Raw genomic sequence first — 23,312 nt, forward strand, 5'->3', positions numbered from 1 at the left:
CTAGTTGTATTGTTTAATGCCTCCGGTATCCCGGACCACCGGGACCCCACGTGATACAAACAAGACAAGCGAGACCAAGTCGGGAGCAGGCTGGCTTTCAGCGTCTGCCCGCCGGACACAACAAACCCGACGTCCGCTGCCTGTTCGATCTCACAGGGACAGACGAATACCTGCAGACACGCACCTGAGCTGCGTTTACAAGGCAACGGCCAGCCGGGTTACAGAAAACACGACAGGTACGCAAACTAACGAAGTCGCCTTAGAAACCAGACAAGATTAAGAAACCGAAAAAACAAACACATTTCCAGACTAAACACGTGTCTTAAAATGAACAGTCTGCTCAGTCTGTCGTGTTGTTATTTTAAATGAACTGCACGACGGTCGTTGGTTGCTTTTTGAATAGTTTTTGTTTATAATGGGGCACTTTCGACACATTCTTTAACCCAAATATTTAATACAATGTAGTGTGTCAGCTTGCGTTGTTTAGTCTAGGAATGTATTCCACTTACAGTTTCATAAATAAATATCCTATTGTCTAAAGTTCACTTGTATGTACAATACTTAAATCAATGTTTACTGTCACTCTAGAACTGCATATGTGTATAATACAGTCAGGGCATTAGACACTGCCCCCATACTACACAAGGGCGCACAGTAGCTAATGCATGACTGGTATCGTGGCATTCTCTATGCGCCCTCTAGTGTAGTAAAAGCAGGTTTCTTAGATGCAATCTGAAGACCAGTCACAATGTCTGGGCTCCAATTGCACTGCATTGCTATGGTTACATGCACCCCCCCCCCAGGATGCAATCCATTGCTCTGTATTAAGTTCCAGACAATCACAGCCACTGGTCGCACACACATAGGTCTTCGCAGGATTCTTGTAGGAGTTTGCTGGTACTGTTTAAAAAAGCGATCTTAAAAGCTCCAGTGAAACTCCACAGTAAGTTCTCATTCTGTGTTTTGTAGAGTCGGTGCAGGAAGCGTGGCTGTGTCGCTCTCCCTACACGCTGCAGCATGCGTTTACGCAAGTGTTGTTCATGTGTTTATTGAGTGCTTGTTCGTCTGTTCTGCGCAGTGGAACTCGTGCTGGCGTAGTGGACAGGGTGCAAGGGGCAGGGTTCCATTGAAGACATTTTGAAACGTTTGTCAGTTTCTTCTTTTTGCTTTCCCGTTTCTTTTAGTAATGAGTGTTTCTATAGTTCTGGATGAATCCGCTGATTACGGGGGCAACAGGTGTTTGATAAATCAGTTTCCTCTGATAAACCAACCGGTTCTGTACAACTGTAATCTTGCTGTTGCCAGTCGCTCCAGCGCTTTTAAATACACCACATGCAGGACAGGACAGCCTCGAGACGAGTGTCAGCTCATTTCAACCACGTTTGTTTTAGTGTTGCTGCGTGATGGAGTTTTTACTGTGTTTAATAAGTCAAAGCTGTGTGGTTCCCTTCTCCCTCTCCCCCTCGCTCTGTAGCCAGGGTGTCCCTCCCCAGCACCCCGATTTCGCGGGCGGTGCCCCCTCCTCGGAGTCGTTACACTGTCACCCCGTTGGCCTTGCCAGTTGTGTGTCCGGCTGTCGTCCCTCTGTCTGTCAATCAGGTATGAGACCCTGCAAGCACACACAGTGAAACTCAGGAATAGCAAACTTGATTGTATTCACAAAAGCCTTCCTGAGGTGAATCCCTGTGAATTGAGCACGCTGTCACTTTGAATTCTGTATTGTTTAAAACACTCTACCCAGTCTCTCTGTGAATGCTGTCTCCACTTATAACCTCCTGTGCCCCGGGCAGTGCGGAGCCCGAGTGAATCCGCTTCACCCCCCAGCTGAAAGAAGACGCACTGTGAGTCTGGAGACGCTGGCAGCACACCACTATAACCAGCAGAGGGTGCAGGTCATGCAGCAGAAGGAATACTGCAGGTAGGATCAGGCTGGCTTCCTCATCACTGTGTCTCAGTTAAGTACCCTGGTTAGAGGGAAATGCAATTGGAAAATAATTGTCACACTGGTGATTTACTAACGATCATTCAGTATCTGTCTGTCTGTCTGTCTGTCGATCTATCTATCTGTCGATCTATCTATCTGTCTGTCTGCATGTCTATCTATCTGTCTGTCTGCATGTCTATCTATCTGTCTCTGTCTGTCTATCTGTCTGTCTGTCTGCATGTCTATCTGTGTCTGTCTGTCTATCTGTCTGTCTGCATGTCTATCTATCTGTCTGTCTGCATGTCTATCTATCTGTCTCTGTCTGTCTATCTGTCTGTCTGTCTGCATGTCTATCTGTGTCTGTCTGTCTGTCTGTCTGTCTGCATGTCTATCTATCTGTCTGTCTGCATGTCTATCTATCTGTCTCTGTCTGTCTATCTGTCTGTCTGTCTGCATGTCTATCTATGTCTGTCTGTCTGTCTGCATGTCTATCTATCTGTCTGTCTGTCTGCATGTCTATCTATGTCTGTCTGTCTGTCTGCATGTCTATCTATCTGTCTGTCTGTCTGCATGTCTATCTATCTGTCTGTCTGCATGTCTATCTGTCTGTTTGTCTCTATCTGTCTATCTATCTATCTATCTATCTATCTATCTATCTATCTATCTATCTATCTATCTATCTATCTATCTATCTATCTATCCCCATTGTAAGCTGTTCTCAGGGTGGAGATGTTGTGCAGCGGGTGTTGAGAGGGTACCTGGAACTGACGGGTGAATCCTGCATTGGAATCAGCTGCTAGAGCCCTGCAGTGCTGCTGGAAGAGCTGCAGAGGGACTGGAGACCAGCTGCTCCTGAGAGAGGCTTCAACTGTGCACTCTGAATCTCTAACTGAACTGAGAGAGGAGGGAGGGAGGGAGAGAGAGAGAGGCTTCAACTGTGAACTCTGAATCTAACTGAACTGAGAGAGAGAGAGAGAGAGAGGCGCTTCAACTGTGCACTCTGAATCTAACTGAACTGAGAGAGAGAGGGGCTTCAACTGTGAACTCTGAATCTCTAACTGAACTGAGAGAGGAGAGAGAGAGGCTTCAACTGTGCATTCTGAATCTCTAACTGAACTGAGAGAGGAGAGAGAGAGACTTCAACTGTGCACTTTGAATCTAACTGAACTGAGAGAAAGAGAGAGAGGCGCTTCAACTGTGCACTCTGAATCTAACTGAACTGAGAGAAAGAGAGAGAGGCGCTTCAACTGTGCACTCTGAATCTAACTGAACTGAGAGAGAGAGAGAGGCTTCATCTGTGAACTCTGAATCTAACTGAACTGAGAGAGAGAGAGAGAGAGAGAGAGAGAGAGAGGCGCTTCAACTGTGCACTCTGAATCTCTAACTGAACTGAGAGGAGGGAGAGAGGGAGAGAGAGAGAGGCTTCAGCTGTGAACTCTGAATCTAACTGAACTGAGAGAGGAGAGAGAAGCTTCAACTGCGCACTCTGAATCTCTAACTGAACAGAGAGGAGAGAGAGAGGCTTCAGCTGTGAACTCTGAATCTCTAACTGAACTGAGAGGAGAGAGAGAGAGGCTTCAACTGTGAACTCTGAATCTCTAACTGAACAGAGAGAGAGAGAGAGGCTTCAGCTGTGAACTCTGAATCTCTAACTGAACTGAGAGAGGAGAGAGAGAGGCTTTGGCTGTGCACTCTGAATCTAACTGAACTGAGAGAGGAGAGAGAGAGGCTTCAACTGTGAACTCTGAATCTCTAACTGAACTTTTAACACCCCTTTATCATATCAAAAATATATTAAAAGCAATCTACATAATTAACCAACAAGAAAAATGCAAAACAAAAAAAATGTTCAATTAATAGCACAACCCCCCCCCCCCCCCCCCCACATTTCCAGACTAAACACGTGTCTTAAAATGAACAGTCTGCTCAGTCTGTCGTGTTGTTATTTTAAATGAACTGCACGACGGTCGTTGGTTGCTTTTTGAATAGTTTTTGTTTATAATGGGGCACTTTCGACACATTCTTTAACCCAAATATTTAATACAATGTAGTGTGTCAGCTTGCGTTGTTTAGTCTAGGAATGTATTCCACTTACAGTTTCATAAATAAATATCCTATTGTCTAAAGTTCACTTGTATGTACAATACTTAAATCAATGTTTACTGTCACTCTAGAACTGCATATGTGTATAATACAGTCAGGGCATTAGACACTGCCCCCATACTACACAAGGGCGCACAGTAGCTAATGCATGACTGGTATCGTGGCATTCTCTATGCGCCCTCTAGTGTAGTAAAAGCAGGTTTCTTAGATGCAATCTGAAGACCAGTCACAATGTCTGGGCTCCAATTGCACTGCATTGCTATGGTTACATGCACCCCCCCCCCAGGATGCAATCCATTGCTCTGTATTAAGTTCCAGACAATCACAGCCACTGGTCGCACACACATAGGTCTTCGCAGGATTCTTGTAGGAGTTTGCTGGTACTGTTTAAAAAAGCGATCTTAAAAGCTCCAGTGAAACTCCACAGTAAGTTCTCATTCTGTGTTTTGTAGAGTCGGTGCAGGAAGCGTGGCTGTGTCGCTCTCCCTACACGCTGCAGCATGCGTTTACGCAAGTGTTGTTCATGTGTTTATTGAGTGCTTGTTCGTCTGTTCTGCGCAGTGGAACTCGTGCTGGCGTAGTGGACAGGGTGCAAGGGGCAGGGTTCCATTGAAGACATTTTGAAACGTTTGTCAGTTTCTTCTTTTTGCTTTCCCGTTTCTTTTAGTAATGAGTGTTTCTATAGTTCTGGATGAATCCGCTGATTACGGGGGCAACAGGTGTTTGATAAATCAGTTTCCTCTGATAAACCAACCGGTTCTGTACAACTGTAATCTTGCTGTTGCCAGTCGCTCCAGCGCTTTTAAATACACCACATGCAGGACAGGACAGCCTCGAGACGAGTGTCAGCTCATTTCAACCACGTTTGTTTTAGTGTTGCTGCGTGATGGAGTTTTTACTGTGTTTAATAAGTCAAAGCTGTGTGGTTCCCTTCTCCCTCTCCCCCTCGCTCTGTAGCCAGGGTGTCCCTCCCCAGCACCCCGATTTCGCGGGCGGTGCCCCCTCCTCGGAGTCGTTACACTGTCACCCCGTTGGCCTTGCCAGTTGTGTGTCCGGCTGTCGTCCCTCTGTCTGTCAATCAGGTATGAGACCCTGCAAGCACACACAGTGAAACTCAGGAATAGCAAACTTGATTGTATTCACAAAAGCCTTCCTGAGGTGAATCCCTGTGAATTGAGCACGCTGTCACTTTGAATTCTGTATTGTTTAAAACACTCTACCCAGTCTCTCTGTGAATGCTGTCTCCACTTATAACCTCCTGTGCCCCGGGCAGTGCGGAGCCCGAGTGAATCCGCTTCACCCCCCAGCTGAAAGAAGACGCACTGTGAGTCTGGAGACGCTGGCAGCACACCACTATAACCAGCAGAGGGTGCAGGTCATGCAGCAGAAGGAATACTGCAGGTAGGATCAGGCTGGCTTCCTCATCACTGTGTCTCAGTTAAGTACCCTGGTTAGAGGGAAATGCAATTGGAAAATAATTGTCACACTGGTGATTTACTAACGATCATTCAGTATCTGTCTGTCTGTCTGTCTGTCGATCTATCTATCTGTCGATCTATCTATCTGTCTGTCTGCATGTCTATCTATCTGTCTGTCTGCATGTCTATCTATCTGTCTCTGTCTGTCTATCTGTCTGTCTGTCTGCATGTCTATCTGTGTCTGTCTGTCTATCTGTCTGTCTGCATGTCTATCTATCTGTCTGTCTGCATGTCTATCTATCTGTCTCTGTCTGTCTATCTGTCTGTCTGTCTGCATGTCTATCTGTGTCTGTCTGTCTGTCTGTCTGTCTGCATGTCTATCTATCTGTCTGTCTGCATGTCTATCTATCTGTCTCTGTCTGTCTATCTGTCTGTCTGTCTGCATGTCTATCTATGTCTGTCTGTCTGTCTGCATGTCTATCTATCTGTCTGTCTGTCTGCATGTCTATCTATGTCTGTCTGTCTGTCTGCATGTCTATCTATCTGTCTGTCTGTCTGCATGTCTATCTATCTGTCTGTCTGCATGTCTATCTGTCTGTTTGTCTCTATCTGTCTATCTATCTATCTATCTATCTATCTATCTATCTATCTATCTATCTATCTATCTATCTATCTATCTATCTATCTATCCCCATTGTAAGCTGTTCTCAGGGTGGAGATGTTGTGCAGCGGGTGTTGAGAGGGTACCTGGAACTGACGGGTGAATCCTGCATTGGAATCAGCTGCTAGAGCCCTGCAGTGCTGCTGGAAGAGCTGCAGAGGGACTGGAGACCAGCTGCTCCTGAGAGAGGCTTCAACTGTGCACTCTGAATCTCTAACTGAACTGAGAGAGGAGGGAGGGAGGGAGAGAGAGAGAGGCTTCAACTGTGAACTCTGAATCTAACTGAACTGAGAGAGAGAGAGAGAGAGAGGCGCTTCAACTGTGCACTCTGAATCTAACTGAACTGAGAGAGAGAGGGGCTTCAACTGTGAACTCTGAATCTCTAACTGAACTGAGAGAGGAGAGAGAGAGGCTTCAACTGTGCATTCTGAATCTCTAACTGAACTGAGAGAGGAGAGAGAGAGACTTCAACTGTGCACTTTGAATCTAACTGAACTGAGAGAAAGAGAGAGAGGCGCTTCAACTGTGCACTCTGAATCTAACTGAACTGAGAGAAAGAGAGAGAGGCGCTTCAACTGTGCACTCTGAATCTAACTGAACTGAGAGAGAGAGAGAGGCTTCATCTGTGAACTCTGAATCTAACTGAACTGAGAGAGAGAGAGAGAGAGAGAGAGAGAGAGAGAGAGGCGCTTCAACTGTGCACTCTGAATCTCTAACTGAACTGAGAGGAGGGAGAGAGGGAGAGAGAGAGAGGCTTCAGCTGTGAACTCTGAATCTAACTGAACTGAGAGAGGAGAGAGAAGCTTCAACTGCGCACTCTGAATCTCTAACTGAACAGAGAGGAGAGAGAGAGGCTTCAGCTGTGAACTCTGAATCTCTAACTGAACTGAGAGGAGAGAGAGAGAGGCTTCAACTGTGAACTCTGAATCTCTAACTGAACAGAGAGAGAGAGAGAGGCTTCAGCTGTGAACTCTGAATCTCTAACTGAACTGAGAGAGGAGAGAGAGAGGCTTTGGCTGTGCACTCTGAATCTAACTGAACTGAGAGAGGAGAGAGAGAGGCTTCAACTGTGAACTCTGAATCTCTAACTGAACTTTTAACACCCCTTTATCATATCAAAAATATATTAAAAGCAATCTACATAATTAACCAACAAGAAAAATGCAAAACAAAAAAAATGTTCAATTAATAGCACAACCCCCCCCCCCCCCCCCCCACATTTCCAGACTAAACACGTGTCTTAAAATGAACAGTCTGCTCAGTCTGTCGTGTTGTTATTTTAAATGAACTGCACGACGGTCGTTGGTTGCTTTTTGAATAGTTTTTGTTTATAATGGGGCACTTTCGACACATTCTTTAACCCAAATATTTAATACAATGTAGTGTGTCAGCTTGCGTTGTTTAGTCTAGGAATGTATTCCACTTACAGTTTCATAAATAAATATCCTATTGTCTAAAGTTCACTTGTATGTACAATACTTAAATCAATGTTTACTGTCACTCTAGAACTGCATATGTGTATAATACAGTCAGGGCATTAGACACTGCCCCCATACTACACAAGGGCGCACAGTAGCTAATGCATGACTGGTATCGTGGCATTCTCTATGCGCCCTCTAGTGTAGTAAAAGCAGGTTTCTTAGATGCAATCTGAAGACCAGTCACAATGTCTGGGCTCCAATTGCACTGCATTGCTATGGTTACATGCACCCCCCCCCCAGGATGCAATCCATTGCTCTGTATTAAGTTCCAGACAATCACAGCCACTGGTCGCACACACATAGGTCTTCGCAGGATTCTTGTAGGAGTTTGCTGGTACTGTTTAAAAAAGCGATCTTAAAAGCTCCAGTGAAACTCCACAGTAAGTTCTCATTCTGTGTTTTGTAGAGTCGGTGCAGGAAGCGTGGCTGTGTCGCTCTCCCTACACGCTGCAGCATGCGTTTACGCAAGTGTTGTTCATGTGTTTATTGAGTGCTTGTTCGTCTGTTCTGCGCAGTGGAACTCGTGCTGGCGTAGTGGACAGGGTGCAAGGGGCAGGGTTCCATTGAAGACATTTTGAAACGTTTGTCAGTTTCTTCTTTTTGCTTTCCCGTTTCTTTTAGTAATGAGTGTTTCTATAGTTCTGGATGAATCCGCTGATTACGGGGGCAACAGGTGTTTGATAAATCAGTTTCCTCTGATAAACCAACCGGTTCTGTACAACTGTAATCTTGCTGTTGCCAGTCGCTCCAGCGCTTTTAAATACACCACATGCAGGACAGGACAGCCTCGAGACGAGTGTCAGCTCATTTCAACCACGTTTGTTTTAGTGTTGCTGCGTGATGGAGTTTTTACTGTGTTTAATAAGTCAAAGCTGTGTGGTTCCCTTCTCCCTCTCCCCCTCGCTCTGTAGCCAGGGTGTCCCTCCCCAGCACCCCGATTTCGCGGGCGGTGCCCCCTCCTCGGAGTCGTTACACTGTCACCCCCGTTGGCCTTGCCAGTTGTGTGTCCGGCTGTCGTCCCTCTGTCTGTCAATCAGGTATGAGACCCTGCAAGCACACACAGTGAAACTCAGGAATAGCAAACTTGATTGTATTCACAAAAGCCTTCCTGAGGTGAATCCCTGTGAATTGAGCACGCTGTCACTTTGAATTCTGTATTGTTTAAAACACTCTACCCAGTCTCTCTGTGAATGCTGTCTCCACTTATAACCTCCTGTGCCCCGGGCAGTGCGGAGCCCGAGTGAATCCGCTTCACCCCCCAGCTGAAAGAAGACGCACTGTGAGTCTGGAGACGCTGGCAGCACACCACTATAACCAGCAGAGGGTGCAGGTCATGCAGCAGAAGGAATACTGCAGGTAGGATCAGGCTGGCTTCCTCATCACTGTGTCTCAGTTAAGTACCCTGGTTAGAGGGAAATGCAATTGGAAAATAATTGTCACACTGGTGATTTACTAACGATCATTCAGTATCTGTCTGTCTGTCTGTCTGTCGATCTATCTATCTGTCGATCTATCTATCTGTCTGTCTGCATGTCTATCTATCTGTCTGTCTGCATGTCTATCTATCTGTCTCTGTCTGTCTATCTGTCTGTCTGTCTGCATGTCTATCTGTGTCTGTCTGTCTATCTGTCTGTCTGCATGTCTATCTATCTGTCTGTCTGCATGTCTATCTATCTGTCTCTGTCTGTCTATCTGTCTGTCTGTCTGCATGTCTATCTGTGTCTGTCTGTCTGTCTGTCTGTCTGCATGTCTATCTATCTGTCTGTCTGCATGTCTATCTATCTGTCTCTGTCTGTCTATCTGTCTGTCTGTCTGCATGTCTATCTATGTCTGTCTGTCTGTCTGCATGTCTATCTATCTGTCTGTCTGTCTGCATGTCTATCTATGTCTGTCTGTCTGTCTGCATGTCTATCTATCTGTCTGTCTGTCTGCATGTCTATCTATCTGTCTGTCTGCATGTCTATCTGTCTGTTTGTCTCTATCTGTCTATCTATCTATCTATCTATCTATCTATCTATCTATCTATCTATCTATCTATCTATCTATCTATCTATCTATCTATCCCCATTGTAAGCTGTTCTCAGGGTGGAGATGTTGTGCAGCGGGTGTTGAGAGGGTACCTGGAACTGACGGGTGAATCCTGCATTGGAATCAGCTGCTAGAGCCCTGCAGTGCTGCTGGAAGAGCTGCAGAGGGACTGGAGACCAGCTGCTCCTGAGAGAGGCTTCAACTGTGCACTCTGAATCTCTAACTGAACTGAGAGAGGAGGGAGGGAGGGAGAGAGAGAGAGGCTTCAACTGTGAACTCTGAATCTAACTGAACTGAGAGAGAGAGAGAGAGAGAGGCGCTTCAACTGTGCACTCTGAATCTAACTGAACTGAGAGAGAGAGGGGCTTCAACTGTGAACTCTGAATCTCTAACTGAACTGAGAGAGGAGAGAGAGAGGCTTCAACTGTGCATTCTGAATCTCTAACTGAACTGAGAGAGGAGAGAGAGAGACTTCAACTGTGCACTTTGAATCTAACTGAACTGAGAGAAAGAGAGAGAGGCGCTTCAACTGTGCACTCTGAATCTAACTGAACTGAGAGAAAGAGAGAGAGGCGCTTCAACTGTGCACTCTGAATCTAACTGAACTGAGAGAGAGAGAGAGGCTTCATCTGTGAACTCTGAATCTAACTGAACTGAGAGAGAGAGAGAGAGAGAGAGAGAGAGAGAGGCGCTTCAACTGTGCACTCTGAATCTCTAACTGAACTGAGAGGAGGGAGAGAGGGAGAGAGAGAGAGGCTTCAGCTGTGAACTCTGAATCTAACTGAACTGAGAGAGGAGAGAGAAGCTTCAACTGCGCACTCTGAATCTCTAACTGAACAGAGAGGAGAGAGAGAGGCTTCAGCTGTGAACTCTGAATCTCTAACTGAACTGAGAGGAGAGAGAGAGAGGCTTCAACTGTGAACTCTGAATCTCTAACTGAACAGAGAGAGAGAGAGAGGCTTCAGCTGTGAACTCTGAATCTCTAACTGAACTGAGAGAGGAGAGAGAGAGGCTTTGGCTGTGCACTCTGAATCTAACTGAACTGAGAGAGGAGAGAGAGAGGCTTCAACTGTGAACTCTGAATCTCTAACTGAACTTTTAACACCCCTTTATCATATCAAAAATATATTAAAAGCAATCTACATAATTAACCAACAAGAAAAATGCAAAACAAAAAAAATGTTCAATTAATAGCACAACCCCCCCCCCCCCCCCCCCCCCAAAAAAAAACCCCATTGGAACCCCCGTGCAGTAATGCTGTGAGACTGCCGCTCTGCTTCCTCACTGACTACATCCTCTGCAGCTGACCCTCTGCAGACAACACACAGCTCTGATAAAAGACAAAATCCATGCGAATTCTGTAAACCCCAAACATTGTGAACACACTAACGCATTGAAAACCCCCGTGAGAGCCAGAGACTGCTCTAGGGAAAAGCACCCCATTTCAGTGAGTGACTAACACCTCCTTCATCACGATCCCCTCGAGCTCACCTCATGCTTCAAGTGCCAGGGATTCCTCAGTGTGATCTGAGAGACAAACAACACAGTTAGCTGGGAGGTGAGAGATTTTATTTTTATATATATATATATATATATATATATATATATATATATAGCTTCTGTCTTTTTTAGTTTTATTAATTTTATTTTTCGGTGCTTATTTTTAGTTATTTGAGTTTAATGTATTTTTTTTGTTTTTTTTGAGGTTGTTTTGAGCACTCTCGACTCAAGTTTCAAGTCCTCGAGGGAGGGAGAACATTCTGAATAAGTCATTCTAATTTACAGTAGAGCTACACTCCAGAGCAGTGCTGTTGGACAGCAGACAGTCAGGCTCTGTTGCATTGCAACCTGAACCAGAGTGACCAGATGAACCTGCCTTGACTACTCTTCCTGACCAAGCCCCTGTGCTGCAGTGTAGTTACTACAGTCTGCAGGAGCCAGCCTCCAGCCTGCGATTCCATATCAAACTGAAACACACTCATTTTGCCGCTTCCCCCCCATTTCCAATGGTTACACTGTGCATTTGCCGTGGTTTATTTGTTAATATGCTTTATCACACGTGTCTGGGCTTTGCTATGCTTTCTTTGTGCTTCATTCCACTGTGCTGATGGGACACGTGTGTGACAGATGCGTGCTCCAGACCCCCGCCCAGTTAACACATGTCTTGGGTTAGTCCCGGGATCTGTGTCTGGATACATCACAGGACGTTCGTTAAAAGAGGAAATGGAAGTTAAAGAGAAAACAAACCCAAAGAGACGTGAAAGAACAGGAAATACTGAAAGCAGTACGTTCGGGACGGCCCTTAGACAGGGAGAGACAGCACTTGTGCAATTCACTGTGAACGTGGAATACCAGTGATTCAGACGAGTCTGAAATAACATGGGAGCCCAATAAAATAACAAAACACAGACACACACGCTGTGAACAGGAGTCCTTTCAATAAAATAACACAAAACACACACACCGTGTGAACAGGAGTCCTTTCAATAAAATAACACAAAACACAGACACACACACCGTGTGAACAGGAGTCCTTTCAATAAAATAACACAAAACACAGACACACACACCGTGTGAACAGGAGTCCTTTCTTTAGACCACTTCTTAAACCCTAAAGTTTATCGTAGTATTTGTGTCTTTTCCCCCATGCTTTTCCCATGGCTGTACGTCTCTCTCTTCATTGGTTGCAGACAGTGCAGGAGTTCCTGCACACTTCCTTTTGTAGCTAAACTGCATTTGCAGAAGGATTACGAGAGCAGCAAGGCCACACAGAAGATGAAGCAGAGTAAAGTGTACCTTTCTCCTCCTGATCTCGTGCGATTGTTCTTGTCCTTGTTGCTGCTGGCCCCTCTGGGATGTGCTGAGCTGCTGCTTGTCAGCGGTGGAGCATTTGTTGGGTGTTTGCTGTTTGCCCTGGGGGTATGGGAGTGGCTGTGGGAGATGGAAAGGGGCGGAGGCTGGGGGCAGTTCTTTGCTATTCTATACAGCTGCTTGTCTGATTTGAACTCCTCTTTTCATGAGAGAAAGACGCCCGTCTGGGCTGAGATAAAGCCTGCTACAGAGAAACAGACCGCATCTCTCTGTGCTGTGCACAGGGCGTGGTGTAACCCTGGGGAGCACGTTTCTGCAGGGCTCCAGTCTCTCTCTCTCTCTCTCTCTCTCTCTCGAACGCACTTGAACTGTAGCGTACCCCCCTGCCCAGCACATGCAGCTACTTTCCAATGCAGTGCACTGTGTTGCTGGGCAGGTCTTTTAGTTTGTTTGATATTCCACTGTAGATTATTGTAGATGTATTTTATAGAGGTTCTAGGAGTTATTAGTCCTAACACACACACACAGTGATATTCACACAGAGCGCACAAACACAGTCACTCTCACTCACACCCAGCAGTGTGAAGCTGTCGGTCCAGTCTGACTTGCAGCTACAATTACACTCCGCCTGAGAGAGCTCCACCCTGGAAACCTGCAGGGGAGGGGAGTGCCTGGCTGCTTTAAAAACATCCGGGAATTTGACTGGTGTTTCACAAAGGGGGTCAGAGACTGTCTATATGTCATTTATACAGTGATAATGTGTAGGTCCTATATTGTAATTCATAAAGTACTGAAATACGATTGCTAGATAGGACTTATAAACATTTACCTAAATGTAAAACCCAATTGATAGACAGGCTGAAGGTTCATGTGTCCTGTGTATTCATTAACATGTATCTATGAATCAGTCTCAGCTGGGTTACAGCAGAATGTTTAACCGCAGTGTTACACCAGTATTACTACAGTAATGATTTATTCATGTGAGCAGTTCTTTTGTTGCCTTATAGCCTGGAATTAAAATGCATTAAAATACTGGGGGGGGGGGGTTTCCAAGTGAAAAAAATATTCTAGAAATTTGTAGAAAATTAAAAATATCATATGGGAGATACTGAAATTGAAGAAGGGAACTATGAAAAAGACCTAGGAGTTTATGTTGACTCAGAAATGTCTTCATCTAGACAATGTGGGGAAGCTATAAAAAAGGCCAAGAAGATGCTCGGATATATTGTGAGAAGTGTTGAATTTAAATCAAGGGAAGTAATGTTAAAACTTTACAATGCATTAGTAAGACCCCACCTAGAATATTGTGTTCAGTTCTGGTCACCTCGTTACAAAGAGGATATTGCTGCTCTAGAAAGAGTGCAAAGAAGAGTGACCAGAATTATCCAATTATGATCTTTCAGTTTTGTATTTTAAATATTTTTTTCTCAATACAAACTTTTTTCCCTTAACAGTGTAGAGTATGGTGTGTAGATAAGTGGATAAAAATCCTCATTTAGATGCATGAAACTCTGAGGACTGACACAACAAAATGTGAAAAAAGTTCAAGGGGGTGACTTTCTATAGGCACTGTATATATATTTCAGCCAATAGGACAGCAGAGATTGGAAGTCTTTCACGGTGTGCACAAATCAGACACGCTGTAGCTGGCGTGTGATCCGATCTTTCCCGTTCAGAGCGTATTTGGAGATGGGGGTTGTTGCCAGCAGAATCAGAAACGCTCCTCTCCACTGGTTCTGAGGCTGGAGTCTCAGTGTGTTGAATTCCCACCTGAGTCTGGGTCCCTGGCCAGCTGCAGAATGACTCGGGCAGGGGCGTCCATATCGAAACAGTACACTGGCAGCTGATTCAAGTCCCACTTGAGTTGTGTTTTTTTTTTCCCCTTATTTTGAGAAATATTGTTTCATTTACCTTATAGAGCTGCTGTATAATAGGGTTGGGTTTGAAAATCCCTCCTCTCTTCAGTGGCATGTAACTCTGCAACTGTGCAATAAGATGCACGATTCTCAACTCCAGCAGTGTGCAATCTCTGACAAGGGAAGTGAATCTCATATACCAGGTTAGAGTGCTAGACTGTCACAAGCAGGCAGGTGGTGCAGGGGGCTAGTTCACTAGTTCTGCCTGCTTCTCCCCTTGGAGGTCTGGGTTCAAAACCAGCTCACAGGACAGGTGAACTGAGTTTGAAACGAGACCCACAACACAGTGGCACAGCATGACTGGTGTTCCCTGATTAAGAGACTTAAAAAATAATTGATAAATAAACGCCATAGTTGTGTTTGAAGCCTTGAGTTGTGTACTTGTTTTGTTTCTCCACAGTGACTATTTTATTGGATGTTTTCAACGCAGTAATCACCTCCATGTTGTCCAAAGCATTAGTCAGAGTACTGGAGGTCATTTCACAGAAGTATTGAGCTGCTCTCTGGCTGACTCAGTTGGTAGAGCACTGGACTGTAATTCCTAGGATAGCTGGTTCAAGTCACACATGAAACACATGGGTTTTCTTCCTCATTCTCAAATATATTGATTAATTTAGACCTATCGTGAGCTTGAGTTTGAATTCAGTTTTAGACACAAGCTAGTCTTTATGTATCCCCCTGGTCTACATCACAACATTTAATAATGCATTTGATTAAACTCTAAGCATGGAGTCTGGATAGCTCACCTGTAGAGTGTGGGACACTGCTTCTCAGGGTTCTGGGTTCGAACCCACCTGGTTAGTTACATGTTTTTATTCCTTTTTTTCTAAAACATTGTCCTTATTGATAAACCAAGTGTCACAGAAGCAGGCACGGTGGTCCAGTTGTCTGATCTGGTGTCCTTAAATGCAGTAAATGAGGCCCAATGTATTTATTGTACACAGAATGAATTGAAGCCGTGCTGTGCAGCTCAGCGTGGTGTTCGGCAGCTCTCTGGCTGGCTCGCTCGGTATATGAATTGAAGCCGTGCTGTGCAGCTCAGCGTGGTGTTCGGCAGCTCTCTGGCTGGCTCGCTCGGTATATGAATTGAAGCCGTGCTGTGCAGCTCAGCGTGGTGTTCAGCAGCTCTCTGGCTGGCTCTCTGGGTATATGAATTGAAGCCGTGCTGTGCAGCTCAGTGTGGTGTTCGGCAGCTCTCTGGCTGGCTCGCTCGGTATATGAATTGAAGCCGTGCTGTGCAGCTCAGCGTGGTGTTCGGCAGCTCTCTGGCTGGCTACCTCGGTATGGTTTGGATTCAGGCACCCCGCCTGGGCCTTTGAGCACGTCTGGTTATTGTGTGATTCTCAGCACTCTGGCTGGCTCAGTATGGTTTTGGACGTGCATTACCTCTTTCTGCCGCTGGGTGGAGTCTTGAGCGCACGTTCAGCAGTAGGAGGTCATGACATTTCAGAATCCATAACCTCCTATTGCTGCAAGTATAACTAAGTCGTTTTTCATTAATTTTACACAGATTTTATTATTTTGTATTGTTAAATGTTCGAGTTATGGGTTTATTAGTCCACTGTTTATATGCTGCTGCGTTTCAATGTTGTGTTTTGTTTGTTTTTTTTCCTTTTTAAAAAAAAACAAAAAACAAAAAGTGATATTTTCATGAAAAACATTTACATTTTTTAAAAAAAGTTTTAAAAACACGCCCTCCAGTGGAATGATGAGGTATTGCATGTCAAGGGAAATACATGTCTTATTGGTGTATTGTCCTTGGGATGCAATACCTCATTATTCCACTGGAGGGCAGTGATTTTCTTTTTTTATTTTTGTCTTAACGTTTCGGCCACGATAGAAAAAGCAATATTTATAACACACACGACCTGCTGGCCTTGAAGCTCAATTATTAGAGCAGCGGACTTCAGTGACATGTAGCTCTGCAACTGTGCAATAAGATGCACGATTCTCAACTCCAGCAGTGTGCAATCTCTGACAAGGGAAGTGAATCTCATATACCAGGTTAGAGTGCTAGACTGTCACAAGCAGGCAGGTGGTGCAGGGGGCTAGTTCACTAGCTCTGCCTGCCTCTCCCCTTGGAGGTCTGGGTTCAAACCAGCTCACAGGACAGGTGAACTGAGTTTGAAACCAGACCCACAACACAGTGGCACAGCATGACTGGTGTTCTCTGATTAAGAGACTTAAAAAAATAATTGCTAAATAAACACCAGAGTTGTGTTTGAAGCCTTGTGTTGTGTGCTTGTTTTGTTTCTCCACAGCGTCTGTTTGTTTGAATCTGTCAGATACAACAGAAGTGACTCTTTTATTGGATATTTTCAAGGCAGTAATCACCTCCATGTTGTACAGATCATTAGTCCAGTTCAAGTCACAAATGGGTCCATTGGTACAGCTGGCAGAATGGCTCAGTTGGTTGAACACAGGGCTCTGATTACCAGGGTTGGTGGTTCAAACCCTGTGTAAGGTGCATGTTTTTTCTTTTTCTTCCCAAGTTGGTTAATTTGCCTTGTAGGCAATGTAAATCTAACATCAGGGACAGCTGCTAGGTGTCGCAGTGGGGCTGGTCCCTGTGCTTAAATGCTGTTTACCTTGAGAGACTGGGATCAAATCCAGGCTGCAGATTGAAATCTTCTTTTTTCACAGCACCTTGTAGTTTGAATCTGTTAAAGATACGATAGAAGTGACTCTTTTATTGGATATTTCCAATGATCTGCAGTTTGTACAAATCATTAGTTAATGTACTGGAGGTCATTTGACAGCAGGAGAGAGCAGCTCTCTGGCTGGCTCAGTTGGTAAAGCACTGGACTGCACTTGCAGGGTTGCTGGTTCAACTTTTTCCGCCGCTGGGTGGAGTCTAGAGCGCACGTTCAGCAGTAGGAGGTCATGACATTTCAGAATCCATAACCTCCTACTGCTGCAAGTATAACTAAGTCGTTTTTCATTAATTTTACACAGATTTTATTATTTTGCATTGTTAAATGTTCGAGTTATGGGTTTATTAGTCCACTGTTTATATGCTGCTGCGTTTCAATGTTGTGTTTTGTTTGTTTTTTTTTCCTTTAAAAAAAAAAAAAAAAAAAAGTGATATTTTCATGAAAAACATTTACATTTTTTAAAAAAAGTTTCAAAAACACGCCCTCCAGTGGAATGATGAGGTATTGCATGTCAAGGGAAATACATGTCTTATTGGTGTATTGTCCTTGGGATGTAATACCTCATTATTCCACTGGAAGGCAGTGATTTTCTTTTTTTATTTTTGTCTTAACATTTCGGCCACGATAGAAAAAGCAATATTTATAACACACACGACCTGATGGCCTTGAAGCTCAATTATTAGAGCAGCGGACTTCAGTGACATGTAGCTCTGCAACTGTGCAATAAGATGCACGATTCTCAACTCCAGCAGTGTGCAATCTCTGACAAGGGAAGTGAATCTCATATACCAGGTTAGAGTGCTAGACTGTCACAAGCAGCCAGGTGGTGCAGTGGGCTAGTTCACTAGCTCTGCCTGCCTCTCACCTTGGAGGTCTGTGTTCAAACCAGCTCACAGGACAGGTGAACTGAGTTTGAAACCAGACCCACAACACAGTGGCACAGCATGACTGGTGTTCTCTGATTAAGAGACTTAAAAAAAGAATTGCTAAATAAACACCAGAGTTGTGTTTGAAGCCTTGTGTTGTGTGCTTGTTTTGTTTCTCCACAGCGTCTGTTTGTTTGAATCTGTCAGATACAACAGAAGTGACTCTTTTATTGGATATTTTCAAGGCAGTAATCACCTCCATGTTGTACAAATCATTAGTCCAGTTCAAGTCACAAATGGGTCCATTGGTACAGCTGGCAGAATGGCTCAGTTGGTTGAACACAGGGCTCTGATTACCAGCGTTGGTGGTTCAAACCCTGTGTAAGGTGCATGTTTTTTCTTTTTCTTCCCAAGTTGGTTAATTTGCCTTGTAGGCAATGTAAATCTAACATCAGGGACAGCTGCTAGGTGTCGCAGTGGGGTTGGTCCCTGTGCTTAAATGCTGTTTACCTTGAGAGACTGGGATCAAATCCAGGCTGCAGATTGAAATCTTCTTTTTTCACAGCACCTTGTAGTTTGAATCTGTTAAAGACACGATAGAAGTGACTCTTTTATTGGATATTTCCAATGATCTGCAGTTTGTACAAATCATTAGTTAATGTACTGGAGGTCATTTGACAGCAGGAGAGAGCAGCTCTCTGGCTGGCTCAGTTGGTAAAGCACTGGACTGCACTTGCAGGGTTGCTGGTTCAACTCTTTCCGCCGCTGGGTGGAGTCTAGAGCGCACGTTCAGCAATAGGAGGTCATGACATTTCAGAATCCATAACCTCCTACTGCTGCAAGTATAACTAAGTCGTTTTTCATTAATTTTACACAGATTTTATTATTTTGCATTGTTAAATGTTCGAGTTATGGGTTTATTAGTCCACTGTTTATATGCTGCTGCGTTTCAATGTTGTGTTTTGTTTGTTTTTTTTTCCTTTAAAAAAAAAAAAAAAAAAAGTGATATTTTCATGAAAAACATTTACATTTTTTAAAAAAAGTTTCAAAAACACGCCCTCCAGTGGAATGATGAGGTATTGCATGTCAAGGGAAATACATGTCTTATTGGTGTATTGTCCTTTGTCCTGTAAATCTAACATCAGGGACAGCTGCTAGGTGTCGCAGTGGGGTTGGTCCCTGTGCTTAAATGTTCTTTACCTTGAGAGACTGGGATCAAATCCAGGCTGCAGATTGAAATCTTCTGTTTTCACAGCACCTTGTAGTTTGAATCTGTTAAAGACACGATAGAAGTGACTCTTTTATTGGATATTTCCAATGGAGTGATATACATTTTGTACAAATCATTAGTTAATGTACTGGAGGTCATTTGACAGAAGGCTAGAGCAGCTCTCTGCCTGGCTCAGTTGGTAAAGCACTGGACTGCACTTGCAGGGTTGCTGGTTCAACTCCCACATGAAGCACAAGCATTAATCCCTCAGTTTCAATAAATCTTGTTTAATTTACCTTTTTATCAATAAGGTTTGGCTTTGAATCCAGTTCATCACAAATGAAACAAAGCTGAGAATCTCTAGCCCCAGGTCCACACCACACAATGTAATAATGTGTTTCACGCAGCAGAACAGCCAGTCGACTGGATAGCTCTGTAAGTAGAGCAGGGGACTGTGATACCCAGGGTAGTGGGTTCAAACCCATGTCAGGGGCAGGTGGTTACATTTCATTTTCAAACACTTTGCCCTGTTTGATAGACTTGGGTTTACATAACGGGACAAGATGTCAGTTCTAACTATATAAATAATAATATAAAGAGGGTGATATAAGGGCTTCTGTGCAATGCTAGATTATCACAAGCAGACAGGTGGTGCAGTGGGCTAGTTCACTAGCATGCTGTGCTGTTCACATTGGGGGACTGGGTTCAAATCCCGGTGAGTTCCTTGTTTGTTTTCAAAGACTTGGTTAATTTCTTATATAAGGCAATGAAAAAGCAGACTCCTCCGTGGAAGTGAGATGGACTGGGTTCCAATCCAGGCGAGTTCTTTGCTTGTTTCAAAGAATGTGTTAATTGAGCTTATATATAGTGTGAACCAAAGCCTTCCTGTGGGAGCTGGTGGCGCAGTGGCTATGCTGATGGCCTTCTCTCCCTGAAGACGGTGGTTCGAATCCCGGTCCTGGAAGCGAGTTCCTGAGGTAAGTAATGCTGTTGGTTGTGAGTCATGGTGGTGGTTGTAAATCTGGGTGTTGACTGTAAGTAATGATGCAGGTTGTAACTAACGATGTTGGTTGTGTCTCCACAGACGGAGGAGGGCAGTGTGCCCTGAAGAGGAGCCGGAAGAGGATGAAGAGGGGGCTTGGGCCCCCGGCTGCGGGGGGAGTGGAAGAGGGGGGTGTTGGTACCAGTGAGGAGGAAAAGCAGGAGGTGTAAACATGGGGGGAAGCAGGCAGGGATGTTGCCTTTAATTTTCTCCAGCATTTCTCTAGGGCCAATCCGGTAATTAAGAGCTCTTTTTGCCCTGTCCCCTCAGGGAGCAAAAGCAATATCCCTGCCTGCTCACTCCCCCCATGTTTACGCCTCCTGCTTTTCCTCCTCTCTGGTACCAACACCCCCATCTTCCACTCCACCCACGGCCGGGGGCCCAAGCCCCCTCTTCATCCTCTTCCGGCTCCTCTTCAGGGCACACGGCCCTCCTCCGTCTGTGGAGACACAACCAACATCGTTAGTTACAACCTGCATCATTACTTACAGTCAACACCCAGATTTACAACCACCACCATGACTCACAACCAACAGCATTACTTACCTCAGGAACTCGCCTCCAGGACCGGGATTCGAACCACCGTCTTCAGGGAGAGAAGGCCATCAGCATAGCCACTGCGCCACCAGCTCCCACAGGAAGGCTTTGGTTCACACTATATATAAGCTCAATTAACACATTCTTTGAAACAAGCAAAGAACTCGCCTGGATTGGAACCCAGTCCATCTCACTTCCACGGAGGAGTCTGCTTTTTCATTGCCTTATATAAGAAATTAACCAAGTCTTTGAAAACAAACAAGGAACTCACCGGGATTTGAACCCAGTCCCCCAATGTGAACAGCACAGCATGCTAGTGAACTAGCCCACTGCACCACCTGTCTGCTTGTGATAATCTAGCAGTGCACAGAAGCCCTTATATCACCCTCTTTATATTATTATTTATATAGTTAGAACTGACATCTTGTCCCGTTATGTAAACCCAAGTCTATCAAACAGGGCAAAGTGTTTGAAAATGAAATGTAACCACCTGCCCCTGACATGGGTTTGAACCCACTACCCTGGGAATCACAGTCGCCTGCTCTACCAACAGAGCTATCCAGTCGACTTGCTGTCCTACTGCGTGAAACACATTATTACATTGTGTGGTGTGGACCTGATTCAGCTTTGTTTCATTTGTGACTTGAACTGGATTCAAAGCCAAACCTTATTGATAAAAAAGTAAATTAAATAAGATTTATTGAAACTAAGGGATTAACACTTGTGCCTCAAGCGTGACTTGAACCAGCAACCCTGGAAGGTAGAGTTCAGTGCTCTACCAACTGAGCCAGCCAGAGAGCTGTTCTAGCCTACTGTCAAATGACCTCCAGTATATTAACTAATGATTTGTACAAAATTCAGATCACCATTGGAAATATCCAACAAAAGAGTCTCTTCTATTGTTTCTTTGACACATTAAAACTACAAGGCATTGTGCAAACAGAAGATTGTAATCTGGATTTGATCCCAGTCTCTCAAGGTAAAGAGCCTTTAAGCACAGGGACCAACCCCACTTCGACACCTAGCAGCTGTCCTTGATGTTAGATTTACATTGCCTACAAAGTAAAATAACCAACTTCAAAAATCAAAAGAAAAACATGCACCTTGCACGGGGGTTGAACCACCAACCCTGGGAATCAGAGCCCTGTGCTCTAATAAGGAAGCCTCCCTAAAGGCTGAGGGTTTGCTTAAATCCTTGAACTGGATTCAAACCCAAGCTCCTGATGAGCTGAGACGGTAAATTAAACAAAAACAGCACAGCAGACTTGAACCTCCAACGCTGGGAACAGGAGCCCTGTGCTTAACCAACTGAGCCATTCTGCCAGCTGTACCAGAGGGCTAATTTGTGACTTGAACTGGCCTAATGATTTGTACAACATGGAGGTGATTACTGCATTGAAAATATCCAATAAAAGAGTCACTTCTATTGTATCTGACAGAGTCAAACAAACAGACGCTGAGTTCACCTTTAACATTGTCTCAAAGATTCTGTGAAAATAAATGTAAAAATATAAGGCATTTAATTTTGCTGCGCAGGTTTGAATTTTGTCCGCCAATGTTCACATAGATAAAAGACTAGTAAACCAGACCTCTGTACTATCCATCTGCCTGAGGTGAGAGTCTGTTTAACATTGTCTATAAGGTTCATTCTTTAAAAATGAAAGAGTACAGAATTGAGTAATTGAACTCAGTGCACCAAGTGCAACACACACACACAAGAGAAGCAAACAAATCCACTGGACCACCTGCCTGCAATCAGGAAATGCATTTCACATTAACAATCAAGGGGGACTCGAACCCACAGCCCTGAGGTTATGAGTCCACGGGGGCGGGGCGGGGCGATCCCTTTAAGCTTCTCCAAATAGTTTTATTTCCAAATTTGCTTTTCAACATGTGTTAAGCCGACAGGTATCAGTTAAAACAGAAAGGAACCTGTTAAAAACGTGTCAATTGTATGATGACATGTTCTGTCTTGTCTATATTATTATTATTATTATTATTATTATGCACGCTTCTCACTTTACTTTGTTAATTACTTTATAGGTTGTTAATGATACTAAGTAATTAACAAAGTAAAGTGACCACACATTAAAAAGTTTCACAGAGTGATAAGGCATGCTTAAATACAGACAAACTAAACAGCACGCACTTTGTTATGTTTTTCTTCTCTCAGGTTGCAACACCCCAACCTGGCACTCTCCTCCTGGGCAGGGGGGGCCAGAACCCCCCCTTTCACTCCTCTCCTGTCCTGCCTCCACCGCTGCCACCGCCTCTCTCCATCTGTGGAAACACAACCGACATCATTACTCACAACCGACATCATTACTTACCTCCGGAACTTACCTGCAGGAGCGGGATTCGAACCGCTGTCTTCAGGGAATTGCAGGCCATGGGACTTGCCCACTGCGCCACAAGCTCCCACGAGAAATTGTTGTTTCACACTGACTTATAAGGTAAATTAAACAATTCTTTGAAAATTAAGGCAGGACTGAGCAGGATTTGAACCCAGTTCCTCCAAGAAGAAACAGCATCGCATGCTCATGAATTAGCCCACTGTGCCATCTCACTTCCACAGAAGAGCCTGCTTTTTCATAGACTATAAAGTGAATTAACCAAGTCTTTGAAACTAAAGGAATCAATGATTTTAGTCCAGTCTGCCGT

The 23,312-nt window shown here is 44.5% G+C and overlaps 3 long non-coding RNA genes across 3 annotated transcripts; 2 read left to right on the top strand and 1 right to left on the bottom strand.

The window, feature by feature from the left end:
- The first annotated feature begins 4,984 nt into the window (after positions 1–4,984).
- On the top strand, positions 4,985–6,270 carry LOC131697684 (uncharacterized). The gene is made up of 3 exons (XR_009307441.1): positions 4,985–5,109; positions 5,301–5,428; positions 6,147–6,270. It is a non-coding gene; the product is annotated as an uncharacterized LOC131697684 (long non-coding RNA).
- A 1,797-nt stretch (positions 6,271–8,067) lies between these two features.
- On the top strand, positions 8,068–10,816 carry LOC131697685 (uncharacterized). The gene is made up of 3 exons (XR_009307442.1): positions 8,068–8,624; positions 8,816–8,943; positions 9,662–10,816. It is a non-coding gene; the product is annotated as an uncharacterized LOC131697685 (long non-coding RNA).
- LOC117963446 (uncharacterized) lies at positions 9,721–12,583 on the bottom strand. Its single transcript, XR_009307443.1, has 3 exons — positions 12,412–12,583; positions 11,107–11,142; positions 9,721–9,843 (listed from the first exon to the last, which is right to left on the bottom strand). It is a non-coding gene; the product is annotated as an uncharacterized LOC117963446 (long non-coding RNA).
- Between the last annotated feature and the right edge of the window lie 10,729 nt (positions 12,584–23,312).

Source organism: Acipenser ruthenus, chromosome 16 (genome assembly GCF_902713425.1).
Source record: "Acipenser ruthenus chromosome 16, fAciRut3.2 maternal haplotype, whole genome shotgun sequence".
Classification (NCBI taxonomy): domain Eukaryota; kingdom Metazoa; phylum Chordata; class Actinopteri; order Acipenseriformes; family Acipenseridae; genus Acipenser; species Acipenser ruthenus.